This window comes from Paramisgurnus dabryanus, chromosome 3 (assembly GCF_030506205.2).
Source record: "Paramisgurnus dabryanus chromosome 3, PD_genome_1.1, whole genome shotgun sequence".
In the NCBI taxonomy this organism is placed as follows: Eukaryota; Metazoa; Chordata; class Actinopteri; order Cypriniformes; family Cobitidae; genus Paramisgurnus; species Paramisgurnus dabryanus.
Genome location: NC_133339.1, coordinates 41,542,186 through 41,561,817, shown reverse-complemented (window position 1 = coordinate 41,561,817; position 19,632 = coordinate 41,542,186). Strand labels below are relative to the sequence as shown.

Genomic DNA, 19,632 nt, shown 5'->3' with positions numbered 1-19,632 from the left:
TTTCAACATTATTTATTCATGACTAATAATCTACACGCCACTTGGAAGTTGAAACAAAGAAATAAAATAAGTCATCTGTAACATTGTAACATCTCATTCTAAATAGGCTTATGCAATACACTATAAATATGCCAATAAAATTATTATTTCTTAACCAATTAAATGAAGATAATACATTCTGAATTAAGATGGGTATTTGGCAATAACGAAATTAAGAGAAAGGCTCCGCGGGATTTGCGTCGGCACTTCTCTCCATTACTGCCAACATTAGTCTATATCCTCTGTCTAAATTATGTATTTAAGACTCGATTCATATTTAGTTATACATTGAAAAACCTACTCACCAAGATTAGGCTACATGTTTTTGATGAGGAAAATCATTAAATCCAATCCACTGTAAATGAATTCAGCGCAATCCTGCGCTACTGATTGAACTTGACCGCTCATTTACCTCACAAAGCCGGAGCGCAAGCCCGAGCCCGCCCCGAGCCCGTGTAAAATGTTAGAAAGGAAGCCCGAACCCGCCCGAGCCCGTCGGGTCCCGACGGGTCCCGTCGGGTTCGGGCAAAGATCTTCAGCTCTAACCAGTAGTGCTGTATTAAAACTTAAAGTGCAACAAAAATTGTAAACAGAATAAATAAAAATAAATAACAAATATACCTGCACAAATATCAGCAACCATACTGTAACCAGTAGGGCTGTGTTAAAACTTAAAGTGCAAAGAAATACTGAACATTTGTTTCTTCAAGCATGAAAAACAGCTACAAGATTAAAGGAGTAGTCCACTCTTAAAATGGGACCCACTGACTTCTCATAGTAGGAAAAATATTACTATGGTCAAGTCAATGGGGACCATTTTTGGGTGAACTACTCCTTTAAATACACAAAACAGCCTAGGATAAGGACATGTTCTTTTTTAAGAATATTAGCATATCAACATTTTCTGGCAACAATAGTGACCTCTGGGCAGTAACTATGTCTCCTGCAGTTGAAAAGACACGTTCACTTGGAACAGAGGTAGCAGGGATGGAAAAATATGCTTTGACAAGTGGAGACAGCAAAGGATATTTGGAGCTGTTTTCTCTCCACCACTTAAGGGGCAACAACTGAGTGAGATAGATGGCTCTCTTCTGTAAAGTTCAATTTCCCTCTCAATCCCTTTGCTGGACTGTTCTGTCTTAGAGAAAGCATCCCCTAGCAGATCCTCAAGTGCAGTCTTCTTGGTAGCAGGTTCTGTCTCTTCTGACTCAGGTCCACCCTCAGCTCCAAGAGCCCCATCTCTCCAGTGTGTGGAACAGTGAGCTGATGTCTCATTTGTGGGCTTTGAACAAAAGAAACACTGGCTTAACCTTAATAAGCAGCAAAGCAGTCCCCCTCTCCCTTTCAACACACACACACACGCGCACACACACGCGCACGCACACACACACACACACACACACACACACACACACAAACTTGGGTAATTTAAATGTTCAAGAAAGAAAACATTTCTCACACACACAAAAAGGAGAAAAGCAATTAAAAATAATTTCACCTGATTTTGCAGCAACTGTTCAATCCTTTTCTTTATACTCTGGAAGACAGCCCTGCGCTGGTCATGGTCTAGCTGAGGTAAAGTCTGGAATCTCGGGTCCAGCGCTGTGCTTTCTAGCAGGTAGTTATATACATCCCCACTGTACTGTATCTCCCTGAAATATTAGTGAGGATTGCTCTCTTGACGTCAGTCACAGTGGGGGAATCACTGTCATTTGGTGCCATGCTTTGTTCAATCATGTTCTTTAATGGTACAATGAGAGAAACTGTGGGAGTCTTCTCTTCACACAAGACTGTGGTAGCTGTCTTTAAAGGATTCAGAAGCTTTACAAGGTCTTCAGCATTCACGATGTCGCAGGTATCCAGTGTATCAATGTTACGGGCATGCTGTCTTACCTCTGGGCCGGTGAGCGCTGCTGCTATGGCAGCTTGCTGCTCCAGGTAACGAACGAGCATATCCAAAGTTGAGTTCCATCACGTAGTGACGTCCATTATTAATTTGTGTTGTGGCAGTTCTAGCAGCTTCTGCTTAGACGTCAATGACGCGGCAGCCGTAGAACTCCAGTGGAAAAAAGCAGTTACACGTCTCACCCGCCCGAGCAAACGAGCTACGCGCGCAACACCGAGGCCAGCCTGGGTAGCAAGGTTTATTGTATGTGCAAAGCATTTGATGTGGGGCTCAAATCCTGCCTCGCGCACAGCCACATCCATACTACGCGCATTAGCTGTCACAATAGCGATGGCGTGGTTTGGCTTTCTAAGATTCCAGTCAGTGACAGCTGCTTGTAAAACTTCAGCGATGTTCGCTCCTGTGTGGGATTCGTAATGTGGGCGAGTCTGCAGTACAAAATTTACCATTTCCCATTTACTGTTGATCGTGTGGGCTGTAATTGTGATATAGCTCTGGGTACACCTAGAAGTCCAGCCATCAGTTGTTAAGGCAATGGTTTCTGCATCTTTAAGTGTCTGTACAACGTTCACCTTGCACTCGTTGTAGAGGGTAGGGACCACCGTGCGAGTAAAATGTGTGCGCGACGGAATGGCGTACTTTGGTTCCAGTGTGCGGATGAGCCGCCGAAATCCCAGATTTTCCACCACAGAAAATGGCCTCATATCAGCAGCAATAAAAATGCCGATGTCTCTCGTTATTGCGGTGGCTCTTGCACTTGACGTTGGAAGTTTAGCTGCAAAGGCATTTGCTATCGTTGTTTGCCTTTTCATGCGAACTGAATTGCTCTCTGTTTTCGCAGCTTTCTGTAAATCGCTGTGGTTCTCATAATGACGAGAGAAAACGTTTTTGGAACTTGTTCTTGGTGTGTGTTTGTGTCCGTGTGTGTGCGTGCGTGTGTTGTAATTGTGCTTCTATTCTTATGCTCTTGTGATAATATTTAAAAAAGAATATTACACCTGTACTTCTGCAATTATATCCTTATTTATGTATTTATTTATTGGCAAAACAATTACAAAAATCTAATAAAAAGTTATTTATTGCATTTTTTATTAGCTATCTGGTCAACTACTGGTAAAAAAACTCTTGGTTATGTTACTGTGCAACATTCCGAGGTTTATCTGATCGCCATTTGTGCATGCGCACAAAACAACAAAAAGGTCTTGGAACAAACAGCAACAGCAGAACACTTCTAGAAAAGGTATAGTGCCAATGATTTTTCTTCTTATTGAATATTAAGTGTTAGCTTTGTTTAATTACCGTTATTTCAATTATGTCATCTTATAATTAATTTATATCACACTGATTATTTTAGGTACACAGGAAAATCCCCAGTGTTAAATTAACTCTACCAGTGTTAAATCAACACTATTTGGTGTTTATATAATCCACACCAAGATCGGTGTTAAAAAAGACTGGTGTTAAAAATATAACTCTGAATCAGTGTTAAAGTTAATGAGATAATGAAGTGATGATTAAGACATTAATGGTGAACACCTGGTGGTCATTCAAATCAATTACATTTTGGACATTTTCCTGTCTCTACATTTTTATTTTGATGACTCGTTTTCTGGGGAAAATACTAAAATAATAAAGAAAGACAAATTATTAAATGCAATAGATGAATACTGTTGGGTGTATGCCTCCAAAAGCTGCAATCTTTCACGTTGCCTCTCTATCAGCATCTCTGTTTGAAAAATAAAATGATAACTTGCAGAGTTATTTTCTAAATGGATAAGTTTAACTTCTAAACAGCTGTCAGAACAAAATACAAGTGCTCAACTTTTCCAGCATCCACACACGTGATTTAGTAGACAAATCTTCTTTCTGATGTGATTTCTCACAAGTCAAATAGACATTTATCACAAAATGTATCACATTAAATCTTAAGTTTGTGTTTGTTATGAGTTCATTTGAAGTCACCATTACTGTGATTAGTGTTTCATTTAGTTAGGCATTTGTCCCTTGACTTTCACTGATGGTAGGTGTGGGTAAACGCGCGAGGATCGTTCTTGGCGGGTTCCAGTCGCGCGATTAAACGTTCTAAGGAGAGTGGAGGAAAAGCAAGAATATTACTGGTGTGGAAAAAGGAAGTTTCAACTGAGGTGGACAGAGACGATAAGCTAAGTCGGATTGTTTGCCAAACTCAGACGCCAGCCCATGTCAGGTGGGAGTGGGGGGGAGGGTAGTAAAGACCAAGGGGAATGGGAACGGGTAAAAAGTAGTAAGGGGAAGAGAATTCGTAAAATAAATCAAGAAACTGACAGTGATATGGATAGAAACGTTAAGAGTAGGAAAGTGGACTATCAACAAAATGAAGAAGAGTACAAAGTGTTGTTTAAAGTGAGAGATGACAGTGGGGGTTTTGGAACTATTAGTCCATTGAAAATTTCAAGTGCTTTGAAACGGGAGGTTGGAGATATCAAGCAAGCTAAGACTTTAGCGAATGGTATGTTGATGATAATGTGTAAAACAGCTGAACAACAAACTAAAGCATGTAAAGTGAAGCAGATTAGTGGTAAAAGTGTAGAGGGCTTTATCCCTGGATCAAATGGAACAAAAGGAGTTATTTATAATGTGTCTTACGAAATGTCAGAGGAAGAATTGAAAAGCAATTTGAAAGGAGGCAAGGTGATTAAAGCTACCCGCATGGGAAAGAATCAAAGAGGAGAAGGTAGAGAAAGTTCTGCTGTATTATTGACATTTATGGGAAAAGACTTACCAGAGAAAGTCATGTTAGGCTATTTGTGTTTTAGAGTTAGGAAGTATGAAAGACCTCCTCTGAGATGCTACAAATGTCAGAGGTTTGGGCACATAGCAGCAATATGTAGAGGTAAACGCAGATGTGGAAAATGTTGTGAAGATCATGACATAAAAGATTGTACAAATCAGATTAAATGCTGTAATTGTGAGGGAAACCACGTGGCTGCATTTAAAGGGTGCCCCTCTCATGAAAAAGCTATGAAAGTGCAGAAAATAAGAGATGAGAACAAGGTGTCATATGCAGAAGCAGTGAGAAGGATGGAGGGTGCAAGTGATAGTGGGCAAGCTACAGAACCGGTAAAGCCACAAAAAGGGTGTTTAAAAGTCCCAGAAGATTATATAATGATTAAAAAGAAAGCATTTTTGGCATTTTTTTCAGAAGCAGTGTGGAGAATTAAAGAGTCAGCAAGGAATAAATCAGATGTTGCAAGAGAAGTGATTGCAGTAGCAGATAAATTTCTTAAGATTAAGGATATTCAACCAGAGATGCTTTATAGATTCATGCATGAAGGACTATCAGGGAGTCAGCAGGATTATATAAGACAGGGGACAGACAAGGGAGATGAGGAGTATGTGACTACTGAGGATGAGATGGATAGTTAAGTATATATTGATTTGTATAGTCTGGTATCTTATGTTTTATGTCCTGCAATGGAATGCTAGAAGCCTAGTAGCCAATGGACAAGAATTCAAAAGATTTATTGATGCATTTGCCGAAAAACCTGATGTAATTTGTGTCCAGGAGTCATGGCTTAAACCTTGTTTAGATTTTGTTATTCCAGGGTATGTGAGTTGTAGAGCAGATCGAATAAATAGGGTAGGAGGCGGATGTGTAACTTTCATAAAAAATAACTTGCAATATAGAAGAGTAGAGATAAGCATAAAGCTTGAATGTGTAGTTGTTATAGTATGGACAGAGCAGGGAAAGATTTCTATAATTAATTATTATAACCCAGGATTGCAGTTAGAGGAAGAAATATTGGAAGGAATAATGACTAAAGTTGAGGAGTCAGTGATCTGGACAGGAGATTTTAATGCACACAATGGAATTTGGGGGAGTAGAACGCGAGACAGAAATGGAATAGTCCTGGAAGATTTTATTGATAAATTTGGGTTGGTAGTGTTGAATGATGGAAGACCAACTTGGTTTCGAACAAGTAGCGATTTAACTTCATGTATAGATTTAACCTTTACTTCCCCTGAACTTGCCATAGTGGGAGAATGGGATATAATGGATCGGTATACTATTGGAAGTGATCATGTTCCAATTTTAAGTAGGATTGGGAGAAAATTAATTAAGGAACAAGGATACAGTCCAAAGAAGTATAATTATTCAAAAGCAAGGTGGGATGAATTCAAAGAAAGGACTCAGGAAATCGTACATAACGTGTCTCAAAAAGAATTAGATACGTGGAATAGGTCATTTTGTGACAATATAATAATGGCTGCAGATGAGTTTATTCCAAGAGCAGAACTACCAAAAGAACGTCAGATTGTGCCCTGGTGGAATGAAGCATGTACTACTGCTGTTCGAGATAGAAATAAGGCATATCGAAGACTGAGGAAAAACCCAATAGAAAGACAAGCAATTTTATATAAGAAATTAAGGGCAAAAGCTAGAAAAATCATAAAAGAGGCAAAGAGGGAGAGTTGGCGCACGTTTTGTAGTTCCTTAGGAATGGAAACAAATATTAGGAAAATATGGTCGCTAATACACAGGATGTCAGGAATATACAGGTCAATAAAAGTGCCAGTTTTACAGTGTGAGGGGAAGGAAGCAATTAATAGCAACACTGTAAAAAATTGCTGTTAAAAAACAGCCAAATTTAACAGTATGATTCTGTTTTTTAACAAAAACAGAAGTATACTGTTAAATTCTGCATTCTGTAAAAAAACAGTTCTCAGAATAATGTGAATTTACAGCCCTGAGAGTCCACCGTTTAAGACTGTGTCCCAAATCACACCATACACCCTTATTCACTATTCCCTACATAAGTTTCCTAATGATCCACCTGAAATCAAGTCAGTGAGTTCAGATACTGAAGCGTTAATGATTGACACCTGCTGCTAATAAACAGAATCACTAAAGAAAAGAGAAATAAAAAAAGAGAAGAGATGAGCAGAAACACTTACAGACACAAAGACTTAGATGAACATCAACTGAAAATAACACAACACATTAAATCTCTCCATATATCACCAGAGGAGAATTAAACATTTCCACAAACACCATTACCATCTTCACTTAGAAACCACTTTGACTTGATTTCTGTTATACATTTACAAAAGTTCTTACTGAGAACAAACAGGTGTTTACTAGACTTTACAAGCAATTTCTTTAAAGTCACCATTATTGTGATCACTGTTTTCATTAGTTGGGCTCTTGACTTGGTTTACAGTCAGGTTGCTATAACTGTGTCTTTATGATGCATGTTTGTTATGGCAAAGAAACCCAAGAGATGATAGAGTCTCGTGAGGTTGGATGAGTGATTGTAGATCAGTAGTTTATTTTACCAGATTCATGGAGCTGAATCATAACAATTAATAATACTTAGGAATGTTTATGACTAAGTATTTACATATTTGAATCAGAATCATAAGAATTATTATTAGTCCACTAATCTGATAGCTTGACAGAGTTGTCTACAAATGGATTTTTGCAAACTTGAAACCAGTTCTCAGATGACACTCACAAACATCAAGAATCAGCCTACGATTCTCAACTAGGGTGACAAAAGAAAATGGAAAAACAGTTCATCGGCCTAATGAGTTTTGTACTATGCAGATACCTAGCATGCATTGCAGCATGAAGCTTTTCATTTGATAGTCACCATTGTTGAGATTCATAGCCTGATTCTTGATGTCTGTGTATGAATTTTGCTTGCATTTTTATTTCATTTAATCCAAATGTTTTTAAAATTCCTCTGGCTACATCAACACTCGGTTGCTGTCACATTATAAGACTACTATATGGGCTTGACACCCATCTAATCACTTATGAGCTTCTGTATAAATCAGTAAATAACTTTTGACTCATGAGACAAACACCCTAACTGTCATTAGTCAGTGACAGTAATTTATTTATACTTTTTTGCCATATTCAATGTCTTTCAAATCACATTGATAAGCATGAATAAATATAACACCAAATAGCAAACCCAAGGATCAAGAGTCCTACTAAAGCAACCGCTGATCACAAGAATGGTAACTATTATTTAGTGATTAGACTATTAGACTATAGACTAGAGCTGTCCAAACTCAAAACAACTTGCACTGACATATCTTAAAATACATCAGTGCCCTTTGTTTCGCCTGAAAATGCACAAGTAATGTTTTTAGTTAGGCATGTTTGTTAAAACTTGTTATATTTCCTAATTAAACTATTCCTGGTTTAAGATAATACCTGTTCAGGAAACCACACATTATGATTTACTTCTCAGTAAGAGCTAATGTACATATAAAATAAAATCTAACTGGTTTGTAATAAGTGAAGATGTTAATGCTGTTTGTGGAGTTGTTTGATGATCTTCTTGTGAGATCTTAGGAAATCTGAGTAAGTCTGAGTCTCTTCTAAGTCTGTAAGTTGAGTTCTGCTTGTTTTCTCTTTAATTCGGTTCTTGTTCATCTTTCATTCAGTGATTGTGTTTGTTAACAGCAGCTGTTCATCATTAATCACTCAATCATCACTTCATTATCTCATTCACTTCAACATTGGCTCTGTGTCTTTTACTCTTTGTAGTGTGGACACATTAAGCAGTGTTCTTTTGACACCAAGAATTTTGCGATGGGGTTTAAAGGGTTAAATATGTAAGATATAAAAACACAGAATGCTAATGTTTTTTAACAGTCCGAAGGAGACCGTAAAAAAACATTATCTTGCTGGCAACCAAGCTGCCAGTTGATTACTGTTATTTAACAGAATGTGCTGTTAAAAAACAGAAAACCTAACAGTCAAATTTGCATACAGAAATATGTTAATTTTACACAGACATTAGAGAAAAGTCCTTGTATTTTGTTTTTTAAATCATGTGAAATTAAAAACTGATCAGGGGATTTACACAAGATGATAATGTGAGAGATCGGTTAGTGTTTAATGTTTTGTTTTGTCAGGATTTGGCTCAGTTTTTGGGTTACCATTGTGCTGAAGAGTAGTGTGGTTGTTTAGGTCAAGGATGGGCAGTAGATCATTGATGTTATGCTGCCTGTTGTTTTATTTTTAAGCAGTAACTTTGTAGTTTGCTTATGGTGAACTACATGAGATTTGTGTGAAAGTTTAAATGTTTGCAGTTCAATTTTAGAAGTAATATTTGTGTTCAATGGACTCAAATGTATTAAGTTCATAATACTAACACCACCATATAAATATATATATATATTTATAAACTTGAATGGATCCTGCAATTGGTTTCCTAAATGAAATGAGTTGCTTTCAGGGCATTATAACATTAACATACTGTTAAAATAGGGGAGCTGTAAATTAACGAAGTAGAACTGTATTTTAACAGAGGCAGAACCGTAAAATAACATTATCTTGCTGGCAACCAAGCTGCCAGTTGATTACTGTTTTTTAACGGCACAATTTTTTACAGTGAAGGATAAAGCAGAGATGTTGGTTAAGGTATTTAAGGAAATACATAGTTCAAAGAATTTGAGTCCGGATAGTAAAAAGAAAAGAGAGGAGAAATTGAAGAATGATAAATTTAAATTAGAGTATAACATAGATAATATAAATGCAGGGAATGCTTTCTTTTCTATTGAAGAACTGAAGCAAGCTATCCAAAGGGGAAAAGACACAGCACCTGGGAGAGATGGGATAGGATGTCAGATTTTGCGTAACTTGGATGAGTCAGCATTGGAAGAAATGTTAAAGTTAATGAATTGTATATGGGAGTATGGAATATTGCCAAGGGAATGGAAGCATGCAATAATTATACCGATATTGAAACCTGGTAAAAATGCAGGAGAACCGAGTTCTTGCCGACCAATTGCTCTTACATCGGTGTTATGTAAGACGATGGAACGAATGGTTACTGATAGGTTGGTATATATATTGGAAAAGCAGGAGTATTTCACTACTTATCAAAGCGGCTTTAGAATTGGTAGATCCACAATGGATTCTGTGTTACTGTTGGATATGGATATTAAAAGAGCTATAGCAAATAAGGAATCAGTTGTGGGAGTTTTTTTGGATATTGAAAAAGCGTATGACATGGTATGGAAGGAGGGCTTAGTGATTAAGTTGCATGATGCAGGGATTAGAGGTAGGATGTTAAATTGGATAAATAATTTTATGAGGGATCGTACTATTCAAGTAAAAGTTAATGGAACGTTGTCCAGTGAGGAAAAGGTGATCAATGGAACCCCTCAGGGTAGTGTAATTAGCCCAGTATTATTTAATGTGATGATTAATGACATTTTTTGTAAGTTGGAAGGGAGCTTTGGTTTGTCGTTATTTGCAGATGATGGGGCAATATGGAAGAGAGGGAGAAACATTAGGTATATATATAAACAAATACAGCAGGCAATTAATACAGTAGAGACTTGGGCAGAGGAATGGGGTTTTAAAATATCAGTGTTAAAATCTAAATATGTAGTATTCGGTTTTAAAAGAGAAAAATTAGAACAGGTACTGAAGATATATAATACACCTATTGAAAGGGTCAAATCATTTAAATTTTTGGGAGTATGGTTTGAGGAGAGAATGACATGGAGGGTGTATATAGATCAAATAGTTAAAAGATGTGAGAAGGTTATTAATATCTTAAGATGCTTAGTAGGAAGAGATTGGGGTGGGGATAGAGATACATTAATGATGATTTATCGGGGAATAATTAGGTCAAATATTGATTATGGAGGCATGATATACGGGGCAGCAGCACCATCAGTTTTAAAGAAATTGGAGGTGGTCCAAGCTAAGGCTCTAAGAATTTGTAGTGGGGCAATGAGAACAACGCCAATTAATGCACTTCTAGTTGAAATGGAGGAGACTAACTTAGAGTTAAGGAGAATTTAATTATCTCTGAACTATTGGACTAAGCTTAGAAGTTTTAATTGTAAAAATCCAGCCAAAAGTCTACTAGAGGAACACTGGGAGTTTCAGAGTTGTGGGGGAAGAGATAGGAAGGGGCAGTGCCGGTCTTTCCTATACGCAAAGTACGCAATTTGCATAGGGCCCCGCACCACTAGAGGGCCCCCTTGATCTCAGAATTATTTAAAACCATTATATCAAAGAAAAATTATTATTATGTTTAATGAAAACAAGACGCTATAATTTAAATAATTTGCAAACTTCCGAATTTGTGCGGGTTTTTAAAAATACTTAATGATTTCTTAAATCACTGATATGTACTCGGACAACATGCAGGCAGTTTCTCAATTCGAAGGCTGCAGCCTTCAGAGGTCACATTTGTAGGCTGCATATGCGTCATAAAAACGTATTTTAGAATATTAACAATTATAATGTTGACTATTATTCTTAGTTAATGGTTAATTGTTATATTATGCTTATGACTTGCAAATGAAATGCTTATTTAACTTAAATAAATCAGGCTTGATGACGTATGCAGCGCGCATATGCGACATGATCCGGAGGTTGCAGCCTTCAAATTTAGAAACGGCCGAGTGCATGACGCAGAAGAGTGATTTGGTAACGATGCGCATATTATATGCCCACCATTGATTTAAAACAAAGACAAAGCTATCCGTCTGGAGCAGAATAAAGGGAAAAAAACGTGAAGCAAGGGAACAAGATAAAGGATTTGCGCGAGCAGATTAAGTCAATGTAAAGACACGCGTCTTAGCATGGGGCGATTCAAATGACGCGAATTGGGTGACACAATTGCCGCGAAAACACGTGCTTTTTCCTTTGAACTTCAAGAACGCGCTCTCGTGCAGGATAATTTGACGAGAGAGAGAGAGAGAGAGAGAGAGAGAGAGAGAGAGAGAGAGAGAGAGAGAGAGAGAGAGAGAGAGAGAGAGAGAGAGAGAGAGAGAGAGAGAGAGAGAGAGAGAGAGAGAGAGAGAGAGAGAGAGAGAGAGAGAGAGGTAAGAATGGTGCCCACGTCGAGAAAACTTAATAGAAGACTTGAAATTTGTAAAGGATTAAAGTATATGTCACTCGTTTAATTACAGTATGTTAACTGGATAACACTGGATATAACTCATTGTATAGATAATAAAATAATGTATTTTGATTACACAAATCAAACCTAACTATATGATTGTAGCTGCTGACCAGCATAGGGAATCTCTATGGCTAATTTCTAAGACATGTTGCTGATACAGTACTGTGTGTTGTACCTTATCTTGTTAATTGAGTCTTTTTGGGCATCTTATGCCTAGAATTATTCAAGGAGATTGATTCTTTTAACTTCCTTTAAAGTTTGATCAGTTGTGCATAATGACATGTGCAACAAATGGATATAGGGTGTCAAACTCATAGATTTGCAATATTTAAAATCAGACACTATTTTTAAAATATTTGGGGTCAACCTCTGTGACAGCTTTAAAGGGACACTTCACCCATTTGCATTAAGCTTTGTATAGTTAGAACTCCAGTCATGTTTTTGAATGGTCATGCATCATTTCCTCAGTTGCCGCTGAGACTGGAGAAATACAGATTTCAGTGTTGCACATCCTTCTTTCAATGATGTAAAAATCATCATTTTGCATCATTGAAAGAAGGAAGTGCAATGTCTTTGTTGAGGGAATGAGACTACAAACACCCCTTTTCTCTGTCAAATAGGCACCAAATTCTAAATGTATGTTACATTTCGACTACAAATATAACACTTTCAATAAAGATTAATGTTTCTACGGGTGAAATGCTCTTTTAAAGCTGAAACTTATCAAATCCTATCAGAGGTCCAGAATGTCATTGAAACACACCAGTGGCTTTGCTGTCATCAGTATTAAACATGTTACCCCTCGAAGTACCCCTCCCCACAGAGCCCCCCCCCACATAACAAATCCCAATTTAACCCCTGTGTATTAACAGTATGTATTTATATGTAATTTAATTTGATTCATTACATTCATTTAGATCAGGTAAATTTTTTAGTGCTTCTCACAACACATTTTAAATCAAAACAACTTATCAGCAAATACATGTTTCATGTTATAATCAGCAAGTTTATCAGTCAGGGTTTCAAAGTAATGTGCATATGGGAATATTATACAGCTATAAGATAATACACTATGTGGTTAGTTAACAACTAACTAACAGCAACATTGACTGGGTTTTACCCAGATAGCACAGGTACGTCTGTGAGATGTCTGGTAAAGATCTGGAGATCTGGAATACATCTGGTGTGTAAAAACATCTTATAAAGGAAAAGAGCTGCTTTACATACATTCTAAATCAAAAACGTCTTGCAGACATCTTCAATATGTCTATATGACATCTTTTAGGAGACGTCTCACAGACGTATTGCAGATTAGAAAACAATTTAAATAAGACATCTTGCAGATGTAAACGCAGACATCAAATAGACGTCTCCGAGATGTATGTGTGCTATGCTATAAGGGTCTGAATGCACTGACAGAGGGCCCCACACAAAGCTTTGCTTAGGGCCCCCCAGCATCTAGGACCGGCACTGGGAAGGGGAATATGATTAATTTTGTCGATAAGAAAGCTCATGAAATGGGTTTGAAAAGCTACATGATAGGACCAGCAGTATGTTGGTCACCAGTCCCATTATGGATCTTACCTGAGCCTACATTTGATTTTACCATGCTGGAACAGGTAAAAGAAGACAGTGGTGATATAGTAGCTACGGTTTATGATCATCTTAAAAGAAATTGGACACAATGTGAGCAAATATATACTGATGGCTCTGTGAACCCAATTGATGGAAAAACAGCAATAGGGATAAGTATTCCCCAATTATGTGTTAAACAAGGTCTTCGATTATCAGATAACATGTCGGTTTTAACTACAGAATTAGTAGCAATTTTGTGGGCCCTTGAATGGATGGAACGACAAAGACCTGGGAGAAATGTGATATGCTCAGATTCTACTGCAGCTCTAATGACCATTAAGAGCAGGAAAAGTGAGGCTAGACCATATTTAGTTATTGAAGTTCTGCTAGCAATAAATCGGGTGATAAAAAAGGGAAATACAGTGGGTTTTATATGGATACCTGCACATGTGGGGATTCATGGAAATGAAGAAGCTGATGAGATGGCAAAAAAGGCCACATATAAGAGCGAAGTTGACCTGAAAGTGATGTATGGAAGAATAGAGTGTAAAACTATTATACGGGAAAAAATAAAGGAATTATGGCAGAAAGAATGGGAAAAGGGAAATAAAGGCAGACACTTTTTCTCAAAACAACCCACATTAATGCACACACCAAACACAAGATTAGAGAGGAGGGATCGTGTGGTAATCACTAGATTAAGACTGGGACATTGTGCACTGAATTTTGGGCTGGCAAGAGTAGGCAAACATCCTGATGGTAGATGTGAGTGTGGAGAATTAGAAACTGTGAAACATGTAGTAATGGAATGTGAAAATCTTCATGATGCAAGAACTCGCATGTTTTCTGAGCTGATGGATTCAGGAATATCATCTTTATCTTTAAAAACGATTCTTGGAAATATGGATTATGTAACAGCAAAGGCTTTAATAAATTTTTTACTCCACACCGGTCTTTACTCAAGGATATAAACTGTGAGGAAAAGTTCTTCAGATGAACTGTGGAGGGCAGTAATACACCATAGCAGTGTCTAAACTGCCGCAAATCATACAAGAAGAAGAAGAAGACTTTCACTGATCTAACTCTCCTCTTTTAGCAATAGCAATAATGTTTTAGTAAGATCACTTGTTCATTGCTTCATGTAGAGTGAAAAACTTCCAGACCTTCTCAGTTTTTTTTATTATATTCCACTCTACAAATCATTGAAACATTTGATCACAAATTAATTATGAAGAAACAGGCATATAAAAAAGCTCTACGCAAATGACATTGTATTGAATAAGGCTGCCGTAATAGCCTGACGTTGTCATACTTCATTCTAGTCAGAATTTGAGTCTGATACCGCTCCATTGAGCTATAATTATGAAACGTGTCTCAACTGAAAAATGCCTCTGCACTCAATTGGATAGACCTACGACCAATCAGAGCAACGGAGTGTGACGTATGTTGAAATTACGTCTTTGCAGCCTGATCGAACTGCTAGTTATTTCGCTACAATGACACTAACATTGTGATTATACTGAGTTAGCGAATGTACATCAACACCTATTATGTTTACAACATTTCGTTTATATCACAACATGAAGTATTTACTTAGTCAAGGAGTAAGACTATCTCTTACCATTTGTACGTTAGGTGCACTTCATCCACGACGATACCCATTACGTTGGCTTGAAAATATTAGAGCCTAGTATGTCCCTCCACTTATTCAGCAACTACGATTCCGAGCTTCCGAAAAGAAGCTGGCAACGATCGCTAATAATATCCATCTCGTCGTGCACGCTGAGTTGCATCGCCGTGATAACGTTACCCATTTCAGTTGCGACCAACTTTTGTCGAATAGGAAGGACGGCAAAAACATCAACATCAACAATTTGATTGGTTCGAACAGCATTTGGTCTAGCATAGTAGCTCCTCAACGGAAAAACGCCAGACCGATCTTCCCGTTACCGCACCCAGACTACTGCCGTAATGCGTCGTCGTCGTCGACTTTCACTTATCTAACTCTCCTCTTTTAGCAATAACAACGGTGTTTTAGTAAGACCACTTGTTCATTGCTTCATGAAGAGGGAAAACCTTCCAGACCAACTCAGTTTATTTTTATTATATTCTACTCCACAAATCATTAAAACATTTGATCACAAATTAATTATGAAGAAACAGGCATATAAAAAAGCTCTCCGCAAATGACATTGTATTGAATAAGACTGCCGTAATGCTTTAGTGTGTTGTTGTTGTTTTTTGCTTAAGAGAGACTTCATGATTTCGGATACAAATCTCAACAATGGTGACAGTTAATGGTAAGAAAGTTGCTAAATTTTTGTCATGTTGCAATGCATGATGGGATGTATGATTGAGTTTGGTACCCAGCATGCATTGCGACATGAAGCTTTGTTGTTGATTGTCACCATGATTGTGTTTTATAGGCTGATTGTTCATGTCTCAGTGTGTCTGACTAATACCACAGATCTAAAGAAGCTTCTGGATCTAGAGGAAGGGATTAGTTTATTAATTGATTTCTGAAATAGTACTAATTTAATAAATAGAATATAGATATTATTATTATTATTATTATTAATCCTCTCTGGACTGTGACGGACTTGAGCTGTAGATGGAGGAGCTGGAACACGCAGCAACATCGAATGCTTGAGTCCTGAATGGTCTGGGGGAAGGATTATAGTGTCTCTGATCCAATGCCCACAGTAGATGGCGGTAATGCTCTTTTAAGAATGCTAGCCGCCAATAAGCTCAAAGAAGAAGAAGAATACCACAGATTAGATTTGGGTAAACAATATTTAACTCTTCAGGGTATGTGGACTTTTACAACGCTGTTGGATTTCATGGGAGCCTCACAGGGTTTGCAGAACATAAATTAAACACTAATATTCAGTGATTACTTTTTTTATGATGTCATTGAATCCCTAGACTTATACTTTCATAATAATTAACATAGCAACAGTAATAGACTACATTTCTCTCATCTTCCTCTGCTTTAACAGATGTGTTTTATAACACACTGCCACAATTAGTAGAAGAAACTAATACTAAACTTCAAGACCCAAGTACCCAACTAAAGGAAACATTAATCGGACCAATGGTGACTTACTTTATTAACCAGATTTCTTTAGAAGTTAAACCTATCATCCATGTAACTCTGCAAGCAAGTTGTAATTTTAGTTTTCTAACAGAGATGATGATAGTGTTCATTGAACTCTAGTCATTTTGTCTATTGCATTTAATAATTTGGCTTTCTTCAACATTTTAGTATTACTTTCTCCAGAAAAAGAGTCAACAAAATAAAATATTTAAGACAGGAACAGTTCCAAAATTGAGTTGATTTGACACGGAATGACCAGCAGGTGTTCACTTTTAATGACTCAATCACTTCATTATCTTATTAACTTTAACACTGATTTAGTGTTTTTTTAACACCAATCTTGGTGTGGATTATATAAACACCGAGCAGTGTTAATTTAACACTGGGGATTTTGCTGTACACCCAACAATGTTCATTTAATAATGGGGATTTCGCTGTATTCATCTATTGCATTTTGTCTTTCTTCATAATTTTAGTATTACTTTCTCCAGAAAAAAATCCAGGAAAATTTAGTTAATTTGACACAGAATGACCAGCAGGTGTTCACCATTAATGTCTTAATCATCAATTCATTATCTCATTAACTTCAACACTGCTTCAGTGTTAAATTTTAACACCAGTCTTTTTACACACCCATCTGGGAGTGGATTATATATACACCAAGCAGTGTTTATTTAACACCGGGGATTTTGCTGTGTACAAACCGCAACTGTTATGTTGCTGGTTGGTGCAGCATGCTTGTTTACACTGCTTTTAGGTAGCGCCTCTTCAAATCTGTTAATAATCTCTAATGTTGAATAAATAGAATCGAATGCAGGGGCGATTCTAGGATTTTCATTTTAGGTATGATAAAAAAAATATTATTTGACTATTAGGGTTGTATACTACTAACCTTATTGCAATCCACTATTCCATTGTATTCCCTGTGTTTCATATATGGGACTAGAAAATATTCAGTTGGGAATGGAGAATTTTTTTACAATGAAGACTTCCTGATTCATTATTCACTGTGCAAATACACGACACACGTTTCCAGAACAAACATATCATTTTACTGTTTTTACTGTTTTACTGTCATTTTATCTTATAGGTTAATATTATTAATTGATATAGCCGCTGTGTTAATCTGGGAACAAATTTATACAGATCTAAAATATAGAAATGGGGACTGACCAACAAGTGATATACCTTAAAAGTGAGTTGGGAAGATGCAGTATGATGTGGTTTTCAGGACAGGGTTTAGATTAATGCAGGACTAGGCCTTAGTTATATTAGGATGTTTATGTAGTTTTTACAAACATACCTTACAAAAATATTACAGGTGTGCATCTTGAGACAAAACAATGTGACTGGTGTTTTTAAGATATGTTAGTCCAAGCTACTTTTAGTTAAGAACTAAAACTCAAACAGGCATTTTAGTCTTGAACTAGACTTAAGCCCTGTCTGGGAAACAGCCCCTATGTCTGTAAGGTAAACCCTCAAAAACTTACTAGGAATACATAATGTATACTACCATACCACAGACAAATACAGTTGGCATACACTTTTTTAAAGGAAGAAGTTCAAATGTTGAAATGTTAATATTTTAAATGAAACAAACATAGGCTATTTAACAATCTATACTTTACTTATATTATTAGATTTAAAAAAATATATATTTTAAAGAACTGCAAATTTAAGGTCAAATGGCCATAAAAAGCTTGATTTGCACTTTTGATCCAGTTTTTCCACAAAAAACAAGTTTTATAAAAGGATAAACTTCACAATCACCCGGTGAAATTATCTCACTGTATATAAAGCAATGCATCACGCCAATCAGCAATATGTAGATGTGTGCTTTTAATGGTAACTTGACTGACCTGCTCCCTTCTTGGCGAATATTTCTGTGATTTTGCAACATCTTGCGTCTGTCTCTCTCTCTGCTTCTCCTTTGCGCTGCATATTTGTTAGTTAAAGCCAAAAAGGCAGCGGGTTGCCGCCATTAGGTCATGTGGTGGCATTTTCGCACCGCGATTTAATGACTCGTAGATTTTAAAGGGGTCATATGATGAAAATGTTAGCATTGCCACTTTGTAGGTTTGAGCAAAAATGTGTCGTTTTGGGTGTGTTTTTTAAAATGCAAATGAGCGGATGAAGTGCAAACACTGATCACAATGATGGTGATTTGTTGTAATTGAAACTCTATTGTGCTGTCAAGTCCAAAAATGTGTCGTTTTGGGTGTGTTTTTTAAAATGCAAATGAGCGGATGAAGTGCAAACACTGATCACAATGATGGTGATTTGTTGTAATTCAAACTCAATTGTGCTGTCAAGTCCTTCTTTTCTCTCTCTTTCTCTCTGCACTAAACGGCAGTGCAGTGGTTGGAGAGTTCAGATTAAGGAGGCGGTATTATTCTAATAAGATATCCTTATGACATCATAATGAAAGCCAAATTTCAATGACCTATTTTTGCTCACACCTACAAAGTGGCAATGCTAACATTTTCATCATATGACCCCTTTAAGAGGTCCGTCATCATTTATTCTTATCATATTATTTCACATGTCAACCTGAGCTGCCGGCAGGTCAGAACAGCCGCCAGTCCGCCCTGCACACACCCTGTACTCCTGATGTTCGCTCTGCTCGGCCCCCCTGCGGGCTAAATCCATGCTGACTCAGATCAGGGGAGGAGCCGAAACTTGATGCAGCATGCCGCCTTTTCTAAAGAGTTTTATAGATAGGGGACTGAAGCAATCACAAATTAATGAATCAAATATTTTTTTAGGGGGGCTGGGCAGAATTTTAGGGGGGCTGAAGCCCCCCTAAAAAGGGCCTAGTGATGCCCCTGATTGAATGTTTAAAAAACTCTGTAATACATATCTTAAAATTAAAGAAAAAATGCTAGTTTAAAGTTCAGGGCCTTAAGGCTCCTGATTCTCTGTTCTGAGGGCCTTGATCTCCCTTCTCATATCATTTATTGTATTGTTTTTTTTCCTGTATTTTATTAAACAACAGTGTGTCTTTTTGTGGTTTTCCCACCTAATTAAGAGACAAAATATAAAGTTTGATAACTTCAGTAGCATGCAATTGTCAAACAAATATAATGATA

At 37.1% G+C, this 19,632-nt stretch overlaps 1 long non-coding RNA gene across 1 annotated transcript in view; it reads right to left on the bottom strand.

Annotated features, from left to right (window-relative positions):
* The window catches only part of LOC135744991 (uncharacterized), a 58,483-nt gene extending 39,790 nt beyond the window's left edge, over positions 1-18,693 (bottom strand). The window contains exon 1 of the long non-coding RNA XR_010530912.2: positions 18,403-18,693. This is a non-coding gene — a long non-coding RNA (uncharacterized lncRNA). The remainder of the gene's footprint in view (positions 1-18,402) is intronic.
* Between the last annotated feature and the right edge of the window lie 939 nt (positions 18,694-19,632).